Genomic DNA, 20,198 nt, shown 5'->3' with positions numbered 1-20,198 from the left:
GTCACATTTCTTTGCAAAGTAACAAACTGGATGTTCAATTCCTGAATCATCATCTTGAATCAGGACAGCATCTGAACCAACATCACTTGCATCTATTTGCAAATTAAATGCCTTCTCAAAATTTGGTGCCTGTAATACTGGAGAATTCATGAGTATGGCTTTGACTGTTTCAAATGCAGCCTGACAACTGCTATCTCATTGAAATTTTACCTTTCTCCCCAAAAGATTAGTAAGTGGACATACAACATCTGAGAAGTTTGACAAGACTTTCTGTAATAGTCAGCCATACCCAAGAATCTCATGAGTTCTCTGTTAGATTGAGGTACTGGAAAATGTACAAGTGCTTGAACTGGTTGTACCTGGCCGTGCCCTACAACATGCCCAGTCTTTCGAAGAAAGCATGAGTCCTTTTCAGATGGTTATCCCACTCCACCTCATAATCGATGACATCATCCATGTAAGCCTCAAGGCCTGATGTGACATTGTTGACGAGTCTCTGGGACATCGCTGGAGCGTTCTTCAGAGCAAACGGCATCACCTTGTATTGATACAGTCAGTATGCAAATATTTTCGTTGCATGGTCTGTGAGTGGAATCTGCCAGAAGCCCTTCAGTAAGTCAAACTTACTCATGTACTTAGCTTGACCAATGCGATGAATGTAATCGTCCAGTCTCTGGATAGGATACGAGTCCGTTCGTGAGTGTGCGTTGACAGCTTTCATGTCAGCACAGCAGCGCTAACCACCTCCACACTTCGGCACTAGAACACTGTCACTGGGTTCAATAATATCATTGTCCAGCATGTATTTCACCTCCTTCGGCAGAATTTCACGCTTTACTGGATTCATTCGATAAGGGTGTTGTTTTACATGCACAAGATCACCTACATCTATATATATCATGGCTAACATCAGGCACGATCAGGCACATCAGGAAATAAGTGAGAGAACTCATAAATCAAATCTGACATTTGAACTTCCTGCTCAGGGGATAAATGTGATATTTTTTCATCAAGGTGAGCTAACACATCAGAATTTCTCAACTTTGGTGTAACATTATCACTAAGATCATCAAACTTCACACACAAGGTGAGCTAACACATCAGAATTTCTCAACTTTGGTGTAACATTATCACTAAGATCATCAAATTTCACATTGCTAACACACTCATCAATGTTGTCAACATTTTCACAATTACTTCTAGTACAATCAGTAACTTGGCAGTACAATTGATAGACCCGTGAAGGTCTACCCGGGGTAGAATAGGCCTTCAGCAACCCATGCTTGCCATAAAAGGCGACTCAGCTTGTCGTAAGAGGCGACTAACGGGATCGGGTGGTCAGGCTCGCTGACTTGGTTGACGCATGTCATCGGTTCCCAATTGCGCAGATCGATGCTCATGTTGTTGATCACTGGATTGTCTGGTCCAGACTCGATTATTTACAGACCGGCGCCATATAGCTGTAATATTGCTGAGTGCGGCGTAAAACTAAACTCACTCACTCACAATTGATATGTTTGGTTTCTAACTTGTCATGATATTTCTTAGTCATGCTGAGATGACACTGTCTCTTCTGTTTACAACGATCAGGCGTCAGGACGACACAGCCTGTGTCGCCGACCTTTTATGTCAACAACATATGGACCTTGATATCTTGCTCTCAGTGATTGACCAGGAATGGGAAGCAAAACTAACAGTTTCTCACCAGAAGTAAAATTTCTCTCTTGTGACTTTCTGTCATAGTTTAGCTTCATTTTTTTCTTGTGAAACTTTCAAGTTTCTTCTGGCCAATTCACTTGCTTTGGATAGTCTGTCCCTAAATGTAGACGCATAGTCTAAGAGATTGATCTCAGGTCTGTCATTGAGCCATTATTCTTTTAAGTGTTGTTTGAAGCACTGGATAGGATAGTGGTAGAATGTGCTTCTTGAAATGCAGGTTTTCCTTCACAATTCCCAAAAGTGTTGCCTTAGAAGTCAACAAAAATCGCTAATCCAGTCGTACCAGCCATGACCAGAAGAAGACTTGACATTGAAGCCTATAAGGGATGTCGCGATGTTATGGGGTTTCGTTTGAAAAGCAAAGCAACCATGTGACTACATGTTGAAATTACTTTCCTTTGAAATATTTACATAATGAAAGGGTAAAACACTTGCCCTAAAATTATCCTCAAAAACGGGAACAGTTGCAACTGAGATTTCATGGATCTTCAGTCCTCCGGAGAGAGTAGGTAAGCCCCACAACATTCCAAGTACATTAAAACTTTCCACTGTTTTAATCGTAGCATATGTGTATTTGTAATGTAAGGCTAGATGTATCACAAGGGATAAATATTTGAATGTCAAAACTCTTAAGGATCTTTTTACCACTGTTAGTCCTCTTTTAATTATTCTTTGTTTTTAATTAAATTGATTTCATGATTGAATTTTGATTAATATGTTCTGCGCATAGATGTATTTTAATGATTGGTAGTATAAATTAGCAACTGATAATATTAGTGGCTGTATCCTCAAAGAGGGTTAAAGTACCAAAAAACTATTCTCCTGAGAGGGTACGTAAGTCCCAAAACTTTCAGTTTCATTTTTGCTTACCCGTTTTTAACACAACATATCTGTTCTTTTAAAATTTTGGCTAAACTTCTCTACAATCGCCACTGGCTGAGGGGATGGTATAAATCCATCTAGGGTAGGTAGCAAAGGTACTGTAAGTCCCCATGCACCGTAGTTGTCTACCCTCAGCTGTTGGCGGTCTATGAGGTCTTTTGATCTTGTATCGTCCTCTGCAGTTAATCTGTTTTAGATTTAATTACTACTTTTAAACATCTCTCTGTGAAAATCTGATTGTTTCACTGTCCTTCGTAGACAGATAATTGCTATTCACTATTATGTATATTATTAATAGTTCTCGTCGTAATATGGCTGAAATATTGCCGGTGACACTAAATATCAACTCACTCACTCACTAAGGCTAGATGTATCTAAATTGCTAACGGCTGAATTGACGTTGTGCATCCAGCTATCATCCATGCAGGAAGCAATTGTACTGTAAGTCCTCAAGGATCCTAGTATGGTGATCTACCTTTAGTTGTTGGCAATATATAGTCTGTTTTACCAAGTATTGTCATTTATAGTTAAACCATTTCAGAGCTAATGTCTAACTCTAACATCGAATCTGTGATAATGTAGTTTTATTACTGTCCTTCGTTAACATGAGGACTATGATTTATTTATATCCATAACTCACAGTCCTCATTCTTCATCTACTCAACTTCTAGAATGCCTATCAAAGATGTCTTCGTTAACATGTTTTTTACGATTTACCATGAAATATTGTTACGAGTGTGTATTTTCTGTATATTTTTATTATTATTAATTAAGTAATAATTGCCATTGGGTTACAACTTTTAATGTTTTCAATAATAATTATGATGGGTCACATTTCGTATAATAGATGGTCAACACGTTTAGGATTCTGGTTTTCCGGAAATTATCTGCTCTTGGTTTTGTATTTGCTACTTCCGGGAGACTGCTAGAGATTTCTACAGTGTTGGCGATGGTCGTATGTGTCCGAAAAGATTTTGACTTGTAGCGGGGATTCACGTCGCGTCCAAGATGATTCCATTTCTGTAGAGAAGCAGTGTATGCTGGTGGTCACTACTTGTCCGAGGCTTGTCGTGTGTAAAGTGATAGGTAGGTTGGAATATTCCAGCTGTATGGGGCAGTTTGTAAATGGCCATGACAGTTCAGTGAGAGACTGGGTGAGATAAAAGTTTAAGTCAAATCGGCAGCATTTCAGACATATCTTGAGTGTATGAAGTTATATTATATGATAGTAATAGGTATATACCAACACCTGTCAACGAAGGACACAAAGACTTCTTCATCGCATTTACAATTTAAGAACTAGTAATTAAATTTAAAACATGTTAACTATTAAAGACAATTAATATCACCTGCATTATACAACATAAACAGGCTATAAATCGTCAAGAAATGAAGAGTTTTCACAATACCAGTGAGTGAGTGAGTTAACATTTAACGTCACATCGGCAATATCATAGTCATATCGTGACGAGAACAGTTAACATTTAAATGGAACATATGCATGTGTTGAACATCTGTCAACGAAGGACAGTAAAAACATCTCACAGTTAGAATTAAAACTAGCTTGAAAAGTTAAAACTAATATCACTATTTAGACAATACAATATAAAAACAGGCTGTTGATCGCCAACAACTTAACAATACCAGTGACCAGGGAGAGTTATTGCGCCTTTGCTACCTGCATGGACACTAGTTTCAATTACACCATCCCTTCAACCGTCGGCGATGATAGGAAAATTTTGCCATAATTGAAGATAACAAATATTCTACGATTGAAAAGCATGATTGAGCTAAATTAGCATTGAATGGTTTGGGGCTTCATACAATCCAGTGGTTAGCGTCATGTAAATGGATTCATAAAATCGAGACACCATGACATCAACCAAGTCACCTTCAACGCCTTTCCTGTAAGTCGTCAATTACGACAAGCATTGGGCTCTCAAGATATATTCTGATCCCGATCTTCACGAGTGACGCTCACATTAGTAACAGACTCACATTCGTAAGATAAATAGGGATGGTAAAGGCTCTTTACAATATGACAACAGATGGCATGGATTTACAACTTCTTTTATGGCCCTTGTGCATTCGCATCAAAGAGCACAAACCATCGGTCAAAAACTCGGATATGAAATCACTACTATCAGAACATGTCATCAAAAATCCCGGTCACACCATAAATTGGGAGGCCGTCAACGTCAACAACTGGCGAAAGAGGAAACTGACGGAGTCCATTTGATCCACCGCTCCAAACCGGAAATTAACAGAGATCAGGGTGCCTTCCTACCAAATGTGTGGTGCACAGAATGCAGCCTTCAATGAACATATATCTCTTTGTTTTTCCACTATCACTGTATATGCCTTCATGTTTTCATAACTGCTTCCTATCATCCTATCAAGTTAATCCTATCCTTCTAGTTGTATAAACACAGTACACCCTGTATATCAACACTTAACTTAATCCTCTTGATCTCTGTACATCTCATCTGTAAATACTATCTCAATGTCTTCTATACTGTTATGCTATATAATCTTGCTCATTACCATACTATGCCATTAACCTGATGATGGGGCAAGAAGTAGCCCAGAAACGTCGTGTTGTAAACATTACAGAAGTTGTAAATCCATACCATTTGTTATCATGTCACCCACCAGCTTCTAAATGTCACTCAAGCAACTCTTTACAATAGTACATGTAATGACGCGAGCGAGACAACGGATCTTATGAAACATTATTTGGTGGAGATTTTGCGGGTGCTTCGTCTAATTGCAATGACCTTCGAAGAGATATCACACATCTTGTATTGAAGGTGCTGTGATACACGTGCGTTTCCTGTTTGGGTTTTGCATCGTGAATGGATTATGAATGTTTTCTCTATGACTTTTAAATTTAAATTGAATAACTGTTAAATTTCCAAGCTTTGATCGTTTGGTAGGTCTGAGTGAGTGACTGAGTTAATATTCACATCGGCAATATCTTAGCCATATCGTGACGAGAACATTCAACAGTGAAAAAGATCCTATGTACATTATAAAAACCTGTCAGCGAAGGACAGTAAACCAACTAGAACATCACAAATGGGATTAAAGCTAGCATGGAAAGCTAAAACTAATAGCACTATTCGGACAAGACAATATAAAAACAGGCTATAGATTGCCAAGAACTGAAGGTAGATCACCATACAAGGGACCATGGGGACTTACAGTACCTTTGCTACCTGCATGCACCCTAGTTGGATTTACGCCATCCCTTCAGCCATTGGCTCTTATGCTGAGAATCAGCCATACACTAAAATGACAAAAATGCTACGATTAAAAACCTGGAAAGCTTAAATTTACATCAAGTGTAAATGTTTTTGGACTTACGTACCCTCTCAGGAGGACAATAATTTTGCATTATTTCAACCCCCTTTGAGGGTACAGCCACTAACAATTCTAGTTACAAATCTAAACTACCGATAATGAAAATACATCTATTTACAGAACATATTACTCAAAATTCAACCAAAAAAACCAAAACCCAATGATTAAATGAGAACTAACTCTGGTAAAAAGATCCTTTGACATTGAAATATTTATCCCTTGTGATGGAGAATTCGACACAGTCAAGCAGGACATGCTTGACCGTGACTCTCTCATCACACGGGATACAAAACGGATGATCCTCACCTTTTAAAAGGTATGAATGAGTATATCTGGTATGGCCAATACGACATCGTCTTAAAATAACCTCTTGAAATTTTTACAGACAGCCCAAGTAGGTGTAACCAATATACGGTTTTATTTCATGTTATATATTTATACCTACTTGGGTGTCCCACTTCTTTTGCATCAGATCACGGATACAAATTCTAATGCTAGTTGTGTAATCAGAGTATGGAATAAGAAGTGGTGTCACAGATTTGTTGAGTGCTGCCTTAGCAGCAAGATCGGCCAATGTGTTACCTGAAATGCCTACATGGCTGGGTAACCAACAGAAGACGATGTCGTATTGGCCAGTAGCAAGATTATTGTACAATTCAATAATGTCAATTAAAAGTGGATGTATACATGATAAATTTTTAATCGCCTGAAGACAAGAAACAGAGTCTGAATAGATTACATATTGTTTACGTCTCGGGTGTCTTTGAATATATTTAAGAGCTGTTAATATGGCGTTAGCTTCTGCTGTAAAAATAGAACTATTATCTGGTAATCTAGAAGATATTGTTCTGGATCTAATGACAGTGGCACAAGCCACTGCGCCACCGTCCTTGGACCCATCTGTAAATAAGGGTTTGTAATTGCTATATTTATGTTTTAATTGATGATATTCTTGTTTATATTGAAAGTCATTTGTTTCTGATTTCTTAAATGCAGTTAATGTTAGGTCAACTTGTGGCCTAACCAATTGCCAAGTAGGAGAAGAAAGAAGACGGGAGGGAGCTATATTTTCCAGCTGAATGCCGGCTGAAGAAAGAAAGGGTTTAATTCTGTGCCCTAGAGGTGGAATAAGAGAAGACGTTTTGTTATATAAATCCTCATAAAGAGGGTTAAAGACATAGGTAAATGCAGGGCTAGATTTGTTAGAGTATAGTTTTGTAGCATATTGTAAAGATAATTTTATACGTCGCTGAGTGAGAGATGGCTCACCTGCCTCGACATAGAGACTGTCAACAGGAGAAGTTCTAAAAGACATAATCTTAGACCTTGATGACGGATAGAAACATTTTCAGCCTGCTGTTACAGGCTCCGCCATGTACAATGGAACCATAGTCAAGTTTGGAGCGAATGAGTGATCTGTATAAGTGAAGTAGGATGGTTTGATCGCCTCCCCATTTTGAGTTGGAAACAACTTTTAACAAGTCGAGTGCCTTCAAACATTTAACTTTAAGGGATTTAATGTGCGGCAAGAACGTCAAGTGGGAGTCAAATATAAGACCCAGAAACTTGGCCTCCTTTAGAACTTTAATAGGTGTGCCATTTAGATACAGTTCAGGGTCCTTATGTGGTTTGTATTTACGGCAGAAATGTATACAGTTAGTTTTAGACTTAATCTAAATTTAAAGCCGTTTTCCAAACACCATTTATTTATCTTGTTTAGACACAACTGCAATTGCCGTTCAATAGTATGCATGTTTTTACCCCGACATGAAATGTTAAAATCAAAAAGTGATCCATCAATACAGTCGTTTAAAAACTCACTTTCGGAACAGAACTCCTCTAGTATTTTACCTTTAGCATTAGTAGTTGTACCACCCCAGAGTGGGTTGTGGCCATTTACGTCTCCCATGATAACACAGGGTTTCGGGAGTTGGGTATACAAGTTTTGAAGTTCGGTCTTCTGAAGTGTTGAAGACGGTGAGATATATAAAGAGCATAGTGCGAGTGCAACGTGTAAAGTAAGTCTCACGGCAACAGCCTGGAGACCAGTATTAAGAATAATAGGGCTCTGAATAGTATTCTGGTTTATAAGGATAGAAGCTCCTCCAGTGGCCCTCTCGCCCGGGGGTGAAAAAGAATGGTAAGCATTGAAATGGCGTAGGTCAAAAGTATCCGTCTGCTTTAGATATGTCTCCTGAAGACAGACTGCTGATGGAATAAAGTCCTGGATCAATAGCTGTAAATCATTGAAATTATTTTTTAGCCCTCTGCAGTTCCACTGTATGATATTAAGAAACTATCTTTTGAGAGGATTTATTGGGGATCTGCCCCGCACCTTTTTGGAGGGCGACAGGCTATGTGCCCTAGAATGGACGTTTCCAGATACGTTCATGTCCTCCAAAGATCCATATCTGTTGTGTAGTTGTATTTTATTTTCCGACCCTTTCGGGGCTCTTCCACTTTGTTGTTTTTTTTTTTTGAGGCCTCATGCTTCAGTTTACTTTTGCTTGTAACAGCTGACTGAGTATCACATGACGATTTAGATTGTGAACGCGACTGAGAGGATGGCTTAAAATCAGAAGAAGACTCTGACTGCTTTTGTGACTGACTAGGAAGTGTGGCACCCGTGGCGAGCCACCTCCTCGTTGTGGGTGCTGGGTAACGCTATGAGCTCGCCAACACCCCCGTAGTGGACTCGGGGGCATATTTGGTCCACCAACCCGTTTGCCGTGGGTTGCAGCCCTGTGTCGGCGGAGAAAGGGATCCTGGTGGTTGAGGGCAATAGGGGCCTGCAATCGTGCTCCTGTTGCTCAATACACCACTTTGGCCCTGACTTCGCCTAGATGGGTGGTCGAATAGGCCCGGTTCGACCAATCGGCTGGTCATGCCAAGCCCTGTGCATATAGTATTATTACATTTATTAATGCACATATATCATTTAGAATTGTTATAACTTTGGACTTGGCTATATTATCTAAAACATTTTTGATTTTGACATATGTTGTTCTGAAATTTGCCTAGAGTCCTATGCCAGAAGGCGGTGGCTCATGGGCCAATGTGGTGGAACTATTAATCTTTTAATTTTTCTGCTGGAGTATATCATCCGTGTATCCTTGGTGCTGCAAGCTGGAGATCCGCTAGTTTTTAGCATTGTCCTTGTGATACTCCGTGGTGGGTGGGGAGCTCGGATGATGAAATCACAACCCTAAATATGGCTTATGAAATCCCCCCCCAAAAAAAACCAAACGTCCTCTTGAAAATGATGTTGATGATAATGACCTTCGACCGTCCAGATCAATTGAGTTTTGGCCACGCTTTCTTGTGATCGAATCTGCTGATAAAACGCCTCTAAAACTGAACCCGTTTGCAGTTGCCAAAGGTATTCAAGGTATTGCCGGGGACGTTAAGAACACTAAACGGTTACGTTCAGGTGCACTGCAGGTTGAGTGTGGGAAACGGCAGCAGTCAGTCAGTTTGATGAGCATAGAATCGTTTGTTGGAATTCCGGTTACTGTATCTGCTCATAAGACGTTAAACACGAGCAAAGGAATCATCAGAGACCGTGATCGGTTGTTTTGTGATATGACAGAACTTGACATCATGACTGAAATGAAAGATCAAGGTGTGCTCGACGTCAAACGCTTTTCAGTCCGTAAAAACAATGAAAGTGTTCCAACCAATACTTATCTGTTCTCCTTTTCATCTCCGACAGCTCCAAAATCATTGAAGGCTGGTTACTGCAACATCAAGGTTGACGTGTACATTCCGAACCCGCTCAATCAAAAAGAACAAAATCATCCACAGGCTGCCAAACTACTTTGACATGGGTAAATTGCGATTCTCCACAGCTTTTGTACCCTGCTATATCATCACAGACTGAGGAACCACTCCCTAGTACTTCAAAGTCGTCTTCTGATCACAAATCATCATCATCTCAGTCACATTCAAGGTCTCAGTCAACAAACGGTGAAAAGTAAACCGAAGCCAAAGCCTGATGCTTTAAAACAACACAGTAGCAGAGCTCCTAAGGTGTCACAAAATAAAATTCAATTGTACAATAAATATGGGTCTCTTGAAGATATGGACGTTTCTGAAAACGTCCATTCTAGGGCACATAGCTTGTCGCCCTCCAAAAGTGTGCGGGGTAGATCCCCAATAAATCCCCCCAAAAGATAGTTTATTCCAATAATATTGTACAGTGGAACTGCAGAGGATTGAGGACAAATTTACATGAATTACATCTATTAGTCCAAGATTTCACACCTTCAGCGTTATGTCTCCAAGAGACATATTTAAAGCAAACAGATACATTTGACCTTCGTCATTTTGATGCATATCATTGGTTTTCACCTCCGGGTGATAGGGCCACTGGCGAATCATCCATTCTAGTAAAACAAAACGTTATTCAAAGCCCTGTTTCACTTAATACTAATATGCAGGCTGTTGCAGTGAGAATTACTTTACATGTAGCGTTTACGCTATGCTCTCTTTATATTTCACCGTCTTCGGCTTTTGCCAAAACTGATCTTCAAGCTCTATATGATCAGCTCCCGAAGCCCTGTATTATAATGGGAGATTTAAATGGGCACAACCCACTCTGGGGCAGTGTAAATACAAACACTAGAGGCAAATTGTTGGAGGACTTTTGTTCCGACAATGACTTATGTATTAATAATGATGGTTCCAACACATATTTACATCCTGGTACAGGGACGTATTCTGCTCTCGACTTGTCATTGACAAATTCAGAACTATTAAATGAATTCGAATGGTCAGTCCACGATGACCTGTGTGGAAGTGACCATTTTCCTACTATATTAAAAGCTGTAACTCCATCTGATGTTCCTCCATCATCAAGACGGAATTTTAAAAAGGCTAAGTGGGCTTTATATGAAACACTGTGTGCTGAAAAACTTAAACCCGAACGTTTTATTGACGTTCCTGATGCTATTAAATCTTTTTCTGATGAACTGAATTCCATAGCTGATGAGTGTATACCAAATTCCTCTGTAGTTCCACACATAAGAAAACCATGGTTCAACGATGAGTGCAAACAAGCTAGGAGGGCAAGGAAAAAAGCAGAACATTATTTCCGTCGCCATCCTATGGTATATAATTTAAATAAATTTAAAATTTTAAATGCTAAAGCACGGCGTACTTTTAAACAGAACAAACGCCAATCTTGGCAAAATTATGTGTCCAAACTAAATTCTCGGACACCCATGTCCAAGGTATGGAACATGTTCCAGAAAATCAAAGGTAAAGGTACTAAATCTACTGTCCATCATCTTAAACATGGAGATCAATTGCTTACTGATAAATCAGATATTGCTAATAAACTAGGTGAAACCCTTGCTAAACACTCTTCCTCTTCAAACTATGTATCAAAATTCCAGCAATATCAAAAACAAGAAGAAAAGAAAACTATTAATTTCAATTCTGATAATGCGGAAGATTATAATGAAACGTTTTCCATTCATGAACTCCATACTGCTCTTGATCAAGCTCATGACACTGCTACAGGAGCTGATAACATACATTATCAACTCCTGAAGCACTTACCGGAATCCTGCCTAGAAACTCTTCTCAATATTTTTGATGATATTTGGACATCGGGTAACTTTCCTCCGTCCTGGCGTGACGCCATAGTAGTACCAATACCTAAACCTGGACGTGGTCATACTGATCCGTCCAATTATCGACCTATTTCACTAACAAGCTGTGCTTGCAAGACCATGGAACGCATGATAAATAATCGACTTGTTTGGTACTTGGAAACAAATAATCTTATCACAGATATACAGTGTGGTTTCCGTAAAAACAGAAGTACTGTCGATCATATATTGCGACTGGAATCATTTGTTAACAACGCACTAATGAATAAACAACATGCTCTTTTTTGATGTTGAAAAAGCATATGACACAACCTGGAAACATGGTATTTTGAGGGATTTACATGACTTTGGTTTGCGAGGTCGTTTGCCTCAATTTATTGCCAACTTTTTAAATGACAGACAATTCCAGGTCCGTGTGGGTTCTACCCTGTCTGATCATTACAATCAGGATCAGGGTGTTCCACAAGGCAGTATTTTGTCTGTCACTCTTTTTAGCATCAAGATTGACAGTCTATCTAAAGTTTTAAACGATTTAATAGATGGATCTTTATTTGTGGATGATTTTAATATTTCTTGTCGTGGTAAAAATATGCATACTATTGAACGGCAACTGCAGGTGTGTTTAAACAAAATAGATAAATGGTGTCTTGAAAACGGCTTTAAATTTTCTAAATCAAAAACCAATTGTATACACTTCTGTCGTAAATACAAACCCCATAAAGACCCAGAACTATATGTCAGTGGTGCACCAATCAAAGTCGTCAAGGAGGCCAAGTTCTTGGGACTTATTTTCGACTCATATTTGACCTTTTTGCCGCATATTAAATCCCTTAAAGCCAAATGCCTGAAGGCACTCGATTTATTAAAGGTTGTTTCAAATTCAAAATGGGGAGGGGATCAAACTACCCTCCTTCACTTATATAGATCACTGGTGCGATCTAAACTTGATTACGGCTCCATCGTATATGGTGGAGCTTGTCAAAGCAACCTAAAACTACTTGATCCTGTTCACCACCAAGGCCTAAGACTTTGTCTCGGTTCTTTTAGAACCTCTCCTATCGACAATCTATACGTCGAAGCAGATGAGCCTTCTCTCAACTTACGTCGTATCAAAATATCTTTACAATACATTACAAAATTAGCTTCTAATGTGTCGAATCCCGCATTTATTTGTGTCTTTAATTCTCTCTATGAGGATTTGTATAACAAACAGTCTTCCCTTGTTCCGCCTCTTGGGCTCAGAATTAAGCCATTTCTTGCTGCTTCTAGCATTGAGCTGGAAAATATAGCTCCCTCCCGTCTTCTTTCTTCTCCTCCTTGGCAGTTGGTTAGGCCACAAGTTGACCTAACATTAACTACATTTAAAAAATCAGAAACCAATGAATTACAGTATAAACAAGAATATAGTCAATTGAAACATAAATAGAACAATTATAAATCCTTATTTACAGATGGGTCCAAGGACGGTGGCGCAGTGGCTTGTGCTACTGTCATTGGATCCAGAACAATATCTTCTAGATTACCAGACAATAGTTCTATTTTTACAGCAGAAGCTAACGCCATATTAACAGCCCTTAAATATATTCAAAGACACTCGAAACGTAAACAGTATATAATATATTCCGACTCTCTTTCTTGCCTTCAGGCTATTAAAACTACTTCTTGTAAACATCCACTTTTAATAGAAATTATTGAATTGTATAATAATCTTGCTACTGGCCAATACGACATCGTCTTCTGTTGGTTACCCAGCCATGTAGGGATAACACATTGGCTGACCTTGCTGCTAAAGCAGCACTCAACAAATCTGTGACACCACTGCCTATTCCTTACAGTGATTACAAAGCCACCATTAGGTGTTATATCCGTGACCAGATGCAGAAGAAGTGGGACACCCAAGTGGGTATCAATAAATTACATGAGATAAAACCTTACATTGGTTATACCCACTTGGGTTGTCAGTCGAGATTTGAAGAGGTTATTCTACGACGATGTCGTATTGGCCACACTAGATATACCCATGCGTACCTGTTAAAAGGTGAGGATCCTCCATTTTGTATCCCTTGTGATGAGAGAGTCACGGTCAAGCATATCCTGCTTGACTGTGTTGAATTCTCCATCACAAGGGATATGTATTTTAAGTTAAAACAATGAAGGATCTTTTTACCAGCGTTAGTTTTCATTTAATTCTTGGTTTTTTTAAAGAAAGTTTGGATTCGTAACTAGAATTATTAGTGGCTGTACCCTCAAAGGGGGTTGAAGTATTGTAAAATTATTGTCCTCCTGAGAGGGTACGTAAGTCCAAAAACATTGATAGTAAATTTAATTCTACCCGGGTTTTTATTCGTAGCATTCCTGTTGTTTTAATTTTGGCTAGCATATTGTACACTCGCCAGCAGCTGAAGGGATGGTGTAAATCCAACTAGGGTCCATGTAGGTAGCAAAGGTACTGTAAGTCCCCATGGTCCCTAGTATGGTGATCTACCTTCAGTTGTTGGCGATCTATAGCCTGATTTTATAGTGTATTGTCCTAATGGTGATGTTGTTTTTAACTTTCCTTCGTTGACAGGTTTTATAGTAGACATATAATTGATTTTGATATTAGTTGTTCTCATCACGCTATGGCTGAGATATTGCCGATGTGACGTAAAATATTAACTCACTCACTCACTAGGAAGTGACTCCATAGTTCGAGACAACGTGGTAGGATATAATATCTGGGGAGAATCACATTTGACCCAACCAAGTCAAATTTGTTTGACAGCTTGTGGATAAAGTAGATAGTTTAGGGCCGGATTCAGTTGATGTTTTGATTATAGAAGCATAACTGTCCAGAAGCTCTGATCTCTTTACATGTTTTTTGGCATCAGAGAAACTGATGTTTTGTGTAAATTTGATCTTGTAAATTTCCATGTGTACTTTCCAAATCGGGCATTCTTTCGAAAAAGATGAATGGTTTCCTGAACAGTTGGTGCACTTTTTAAAGGTACTTGTACAATCTTCTGTTGTATGTGTCTTCTCACCACAGTGAGCACACACAACGGACAATGTACAAGTATTTACACCATGGCCGTACTTCTGGCATTTAAAACATCTCAGCGGATTTGGAATGTATATGTCAACCTTGATGTTGCAGTAACCAGCCTTCAATGATTTTGGAGCTGTCGGAGAAGAAAAGGAGAAGAGATAAGTGTTAGTGGGAACAGTTTCATTGTTTTTACGGGTCGAAAAGCGTTTGACATACAGCACACCTTGATCTTTCATCTCGTATGCGATGTCAATTTCTGACATTTCAGCAAACAGTCGATCGTGGTCCCTGACGATGCCTTTGCTTGTATTTAAGGTCTTATGAGCAGAGACCATAACTGGAACGCCAACGAATGATTCGGTACTCATAAAGTTGGCTGATTGCTGTCTTTTAGAGCATTCAGCCAGCAGCGCACCTGGAATTAACTTTCTTATGTTTTTGACTTCTCCAGCAATACCCTTAATACCCGTAGATATTGCAAAAGTGTTCAGCTTGAAAGGTGTCTTAACAATAGTTTCAATCACTAGAAGACGTGGCCAGAAATCAATTGATTTGGACGGTCGGATGTCATCATCAGTAGGATCAGTTTCAAGAGGACGTTTAGTTTTCTTATTTGGGGTTTCATAAGCCATGTTTAATGTTTATATTTTCATCATCCGAGCTCCCCACCCACCACGGAGTATCACAAGGACAATGCTAAAAACAAAAACTTGCAGCACCAAGGATACTCAGATGATATTCTCCAGCAGAAAAGTTATAAATAACACATCCACCAGATTGGCCCATGAGCCACTGCCTTCCGGGTATAAGACTCTAGGCAAAGCTCAAAACATCATATTGAAAAATCTTTAACATTTGATATAAACAAATGTGCCAAGTCCAAAAGTAACCCTTTTTCAAATTAAAACTGTGTAATGACATAAGTCCATACATACACAGGGCTTGGCGTTACCAGCCGATTGATAGAATCGGGCCGATTCTACCACCCGTCTATGTGAAGTCAGGGCCAAAGTGGTGTGTTGAGCAATAGGAACACCGGTCCTACTCCCATTGCCCTCAACCACCGGGATCCCCTCCTCCACTGACACAGGGCCGCAACCCACGGCAAACGGGTTGGTGGACCAAATATACCCCCGGGTCCACTACGGGGGTGTCGGCGAGCTCTTGGTGTTACCCAGCACCCACCACGAGGAGGTGGCTCGTTGTTTAAAGCCACACGGCGGTGGTCTATAAATAATCGAGTCTGGTTCAGTGATTGACATCATGCGAATCTGCCTACGTATTTATATAACATATGATATATAATTTGCGAAGATACATCCATGTCATTGAGATGTCATATGAGTCATCAGGAAATCACATCGCCGCAAGGCTGATTCAGTTCTGGAATCATATGGTTACAACATACTTCTTGTGTACTGCCATTGATGCATGCGCTAGGGAAAAGCCACTCGTGCTTTTGTGCATTGAAAGGCACCAGTTCAAGAATGATTTTGAGAATATTGAGTTGAGTTTTAGGCTGCTTTTGCCAATATTCCAGCAGATATCACGGCGGGGGACACCAAAAGTGGGATTCGCAATTGTACCCATGTTGGGGATCGAACTCTGAACTCCGGCACGGCGAGCAATGTTGTAACCCATCGCTTCAATTTGGAAATTAAATGACGCCAAACCGACCATCAACGTGCTGATTGTTTCTCTTTCGCACCATATGACGCTGACATTCAGAAGCGTTCTTTAGTCATGAAATTGTCACACTCAACACACATATGACATAATGAAGACTATAGAATCCAAAACTGTTTATTGATGTCATCTTACACACTATTTGGTCACTGTAAACTATCATAGATAGTGTATGTATAACAGAATGCCTTGTCAGATGACAGTTTTTCAAACGTTCTTTACATTAACAACCTGTGGTGATTTTTCCGGATCGATAGTCTTTCCAAAATGTTTCCACTCGTGTGTTTGTTAATTCCTTAATATATTCTGGCAGTGCATTAACATAGTAGGTAGGTGGTAGCCAACTGCTTACATTGCTGTAAAATACCTCAACTAGTGAGCGCTGAGTGTACTCCAGTTCTCGTCGGAGCTCAATCTACAACCATGAAACACAAGAGCATCGTTTAAGTCTTATACAACATCGTAGGTACGATCCTAACAGTTCAGTGGTCCCATTTGCTGACTCCATCAAATGTAGGAATATTAACACAACAAGTCCATGACATCAGGTTACTTTGAGGTGAGGGTAAACATGGTTTAGAAACATTCAAACAGTATCTTGGCTATGCACTCTTAGATGTGAACCTCACACATTCTACCGATGTCCCGAATCTAACCCGTATCATAAAAAGAGCATTTAAATCTCCATGCTACATCATTGCCCCATGCATAAAGGATAGAAACATGTCAGCGCTTCTGGTTGTTAGTTTCATCATTAGAATATAACGATGTCTAATGTTATGTTTACCATGTCGAACCAGTCTTAGTTAATCCTAGTAAACATATATAAAAAATCACATTTAGGAAGATGTCAAAGTTACCATGTGAAGGTTACTCACACCAGTACAGAGCCAACCATATCGCACCAATCTTAGTTAATCTTAGTAAATAAAAAAAATTCACATATAGAAAGATGTCAAAAAGTTGACGTCCTATAGTTTGTGACATGTGAGATGAAATGTCTAGGTACAGCAGCAAGTATTCAACCATCACAGCACCATGTGATACAAACTATATGGAGGTTACTCACACCAGCACAGAGCCAACCATCCAGAAGGAGAAAGGATGCAATACGTAGGGACATTCTTCTTATTTTCCCAATGCTGCAAGGCGCGATGAACTGAAAAGGCAAACCAGCTGTGTTGAGATCACAGACACACATGCGTTATGTCTGGGAAATAAGCAGTTGCAGCATAAAGATGGCATGGCAGAATCACACTTAACACTAATGACCAGACTACAACACGAACACACGGATTCTAGAGACGATTACCTTAAATGTACAATTGTGTCCCTTTGCTGTATCACATCCTGTGGTGTGCAGGTACAGATTATGAGTAGCAACTTCGCCAGTCAACACAGCGTACACGTTAGATTGTGTGCCAGCTTCAGGTTCATTTGCAGTCTGAGTGACTACCACATATTTGCTTCGAACAAAAACATCAACCTTCTCCTTGGATGGATCTGAAACAGTGAACTGTAAAGTAACAGAAACTTGAAGCGATGGCTGCTTGCAGAAAGTGGTACGCCTGACACTAGGCAACAGGAACAAACATGACTAGAATGATGATGCCCCTGAAAGACGAATTGTTAAAATGATCAAAGGGATCTTGGTATTCCTTTCCACGTTTTTTTTGTTTGTTGTGGCCTGACCATCCAGTGAAAGACGAATTCCATAAGGGCATGCATCATCTGTCAGCGAGTTTGATCATCTAGTCGACTCTTACAACTTATGACCAATTGCAAGACCTTTGTTTAACTTGATCATTCATGAAGATCACCCAATGGTTTAGTGAGTGAGTGAGTTAATATTTAACGTCACATCGGCAATATTGCAGCCATATCGTGACGAGACCGATTAATTATAAAAATACAAATGAAATACTAGCACGGACATTGCTAAACCCTGTCAGCGAAGGACAGTAAAACTGACTAGAATATCACAGAATAGAATATAAAACTAGTGAATAGACCTAAAACAATGTATCAAAGAGGACAGTTCAAGATAAAAATGAGCTATAGGTTGCCAACAACTGAAGGTAGATCACCATACTAAGGACCATGGGGACTTACAGTACATTTGCTTCCTGCAAGGACCTTAGCTGGATTTACATCATCCCTTCAGCTATTAGCAATTTAGACTAATCTAGCCATAAAGTAAAAACACACTTATTCTACGATTAAAAGGCTGGAAAACTGAAATTTACTTCAAGTGTTTCTGGACTTACGTACCCTCTCAGGAGGACAATTATTTTACGGTACTTCAACCCCCTTTGAGGGTACAGCCACTAACGATTTGAGTTACAAATCTAATCTTCCAAGTTTAAAATATTTATCTATTTACAGTTCAGTTAACAAATTTAATTCCTTTAAAAATGCAATAATTAAATGAGGACTAACACTGTTAAAAAGATCCTTCATAGTTTGTGAATTAAAATACTGACCCCTTGTGATGGAATACTCAACACAGTCAAGCAAGATATGCTTGACTGTGATTCTTTCATCACAAGGGATGCAGAACGGAGGATCCTCACCTTTCAAAAGGTATTCATGTGTATATCTGGTGTGGCCAATACGACATCGCCGCATAATGACCTCTTCAAATCTGGACTGACAACCCAAGTAGGTATAACCAATGTAGGGTTTTATTGCATGTAATTTATTTATACCCACTTGGGTGTCCCACGTCTTCTGCATCAGATCACGAGTGTAAGCTCTAATGCTAGCTTTGTAGTCAGAATAAGGAATACGAAGTGGTGTCACAGATTTGTTAAGTGCTGCCTTAGCAGCAAGATCGGCCATTGCGTTACCGGAAATGCCAACGTGGCTGGGTAACCAACAGAAGACGATGTCGTATTGGCCAGTAGCAAGATCATTATATAATTCAATAATTTCTATTAAAAGTGGATGTTTACAAGAAATATTTTTAATAGCCTGAAGGCAAGAAAGAGAGTCGGAATAGAATATATATTGTTTATGTTTATGGCGTCTTTGAATATATTTAAGAGCTGTTAATATGGCGTTAGCCTCAGTGGTAAAAATAGAACTGTTGTCTGGTAATCTAGAAGATATTGTTCTGGATCCAATGACAGTGGCACAAGCTACTGCGCCACCGTCCTTGGAGCCATCTGTAAATAAGGATTTATAACTGCTATATTTATGTTTCAATTCATTATATTCTTGTTTATACTGTAATTCATTAGTTTCTGATTTTTTAAATGTGGTCAGTGTTAGGTCCACTTGGGGCCTAACCAACTGCCAAGGAGGAGAAGAGAGAAGACGGGAAGGAGCTATATTTTCCAGCTCAATGCCGGCAGCAGCAAGAAATGGTTTAATTCTTAAACCAAGAGGCGGTACAAGCGAAGATTTCATATTGTATAAGTCCTCACACAGAGGACTGAAAACACAGTTATATGCAGGGTTTGACTCACTGGAATATAATTTTGTTACATACTGTAAAGCTAATTTGATACGTCGCTGCTCAAGAGATGGCTCATCAGCCTCAACGTACAGGCTGTCAACAGGTGAAGTTCGAAAGGAGCCAAGACAAAGTCTTAGACCTTGATGCTGAACAGAATCTAAAATTTTCAGGTTGCTTTTACAGGCTCCACCATAGACAATGGAGCCATAATCAAGTTTTGACCGGATCAGTGATTGATAAAGTTGCAGGAGGGTAGCTTGGTCCCCTCCCCATTTAGAATTTGAAACGACTTTCAACAAGTCAAGTGCCTTCAGGCATTTAGTTTTGAGGGATTTGATATGTGGTAGAAACGTTAAATGTGAGTCAAAAATTAATCCCAAGAACTTGGCCTCCTTTACAACTTTGATGGGAGTGCCATCTAGAGATAGTTCTGGGTCCTTATGTG

Source organism: Haliotis asinina, chromosome 13 (assembly GCF_037392515.1).
Source record: "Haliotis asinina isolate JCU_RB_2024 chromosome 13, JCU_Hal_asi_v2, whole genome shotgun sequence".
Lineage (NCBI taxonomy): Eukaryota > Metazoa > Mollusca > Gastropoda > Lepetellida > Haliotidae > Haliotis > Haliotis asinina.
This window is presented reverse-complemented; position numbering follows the sequence as displayed.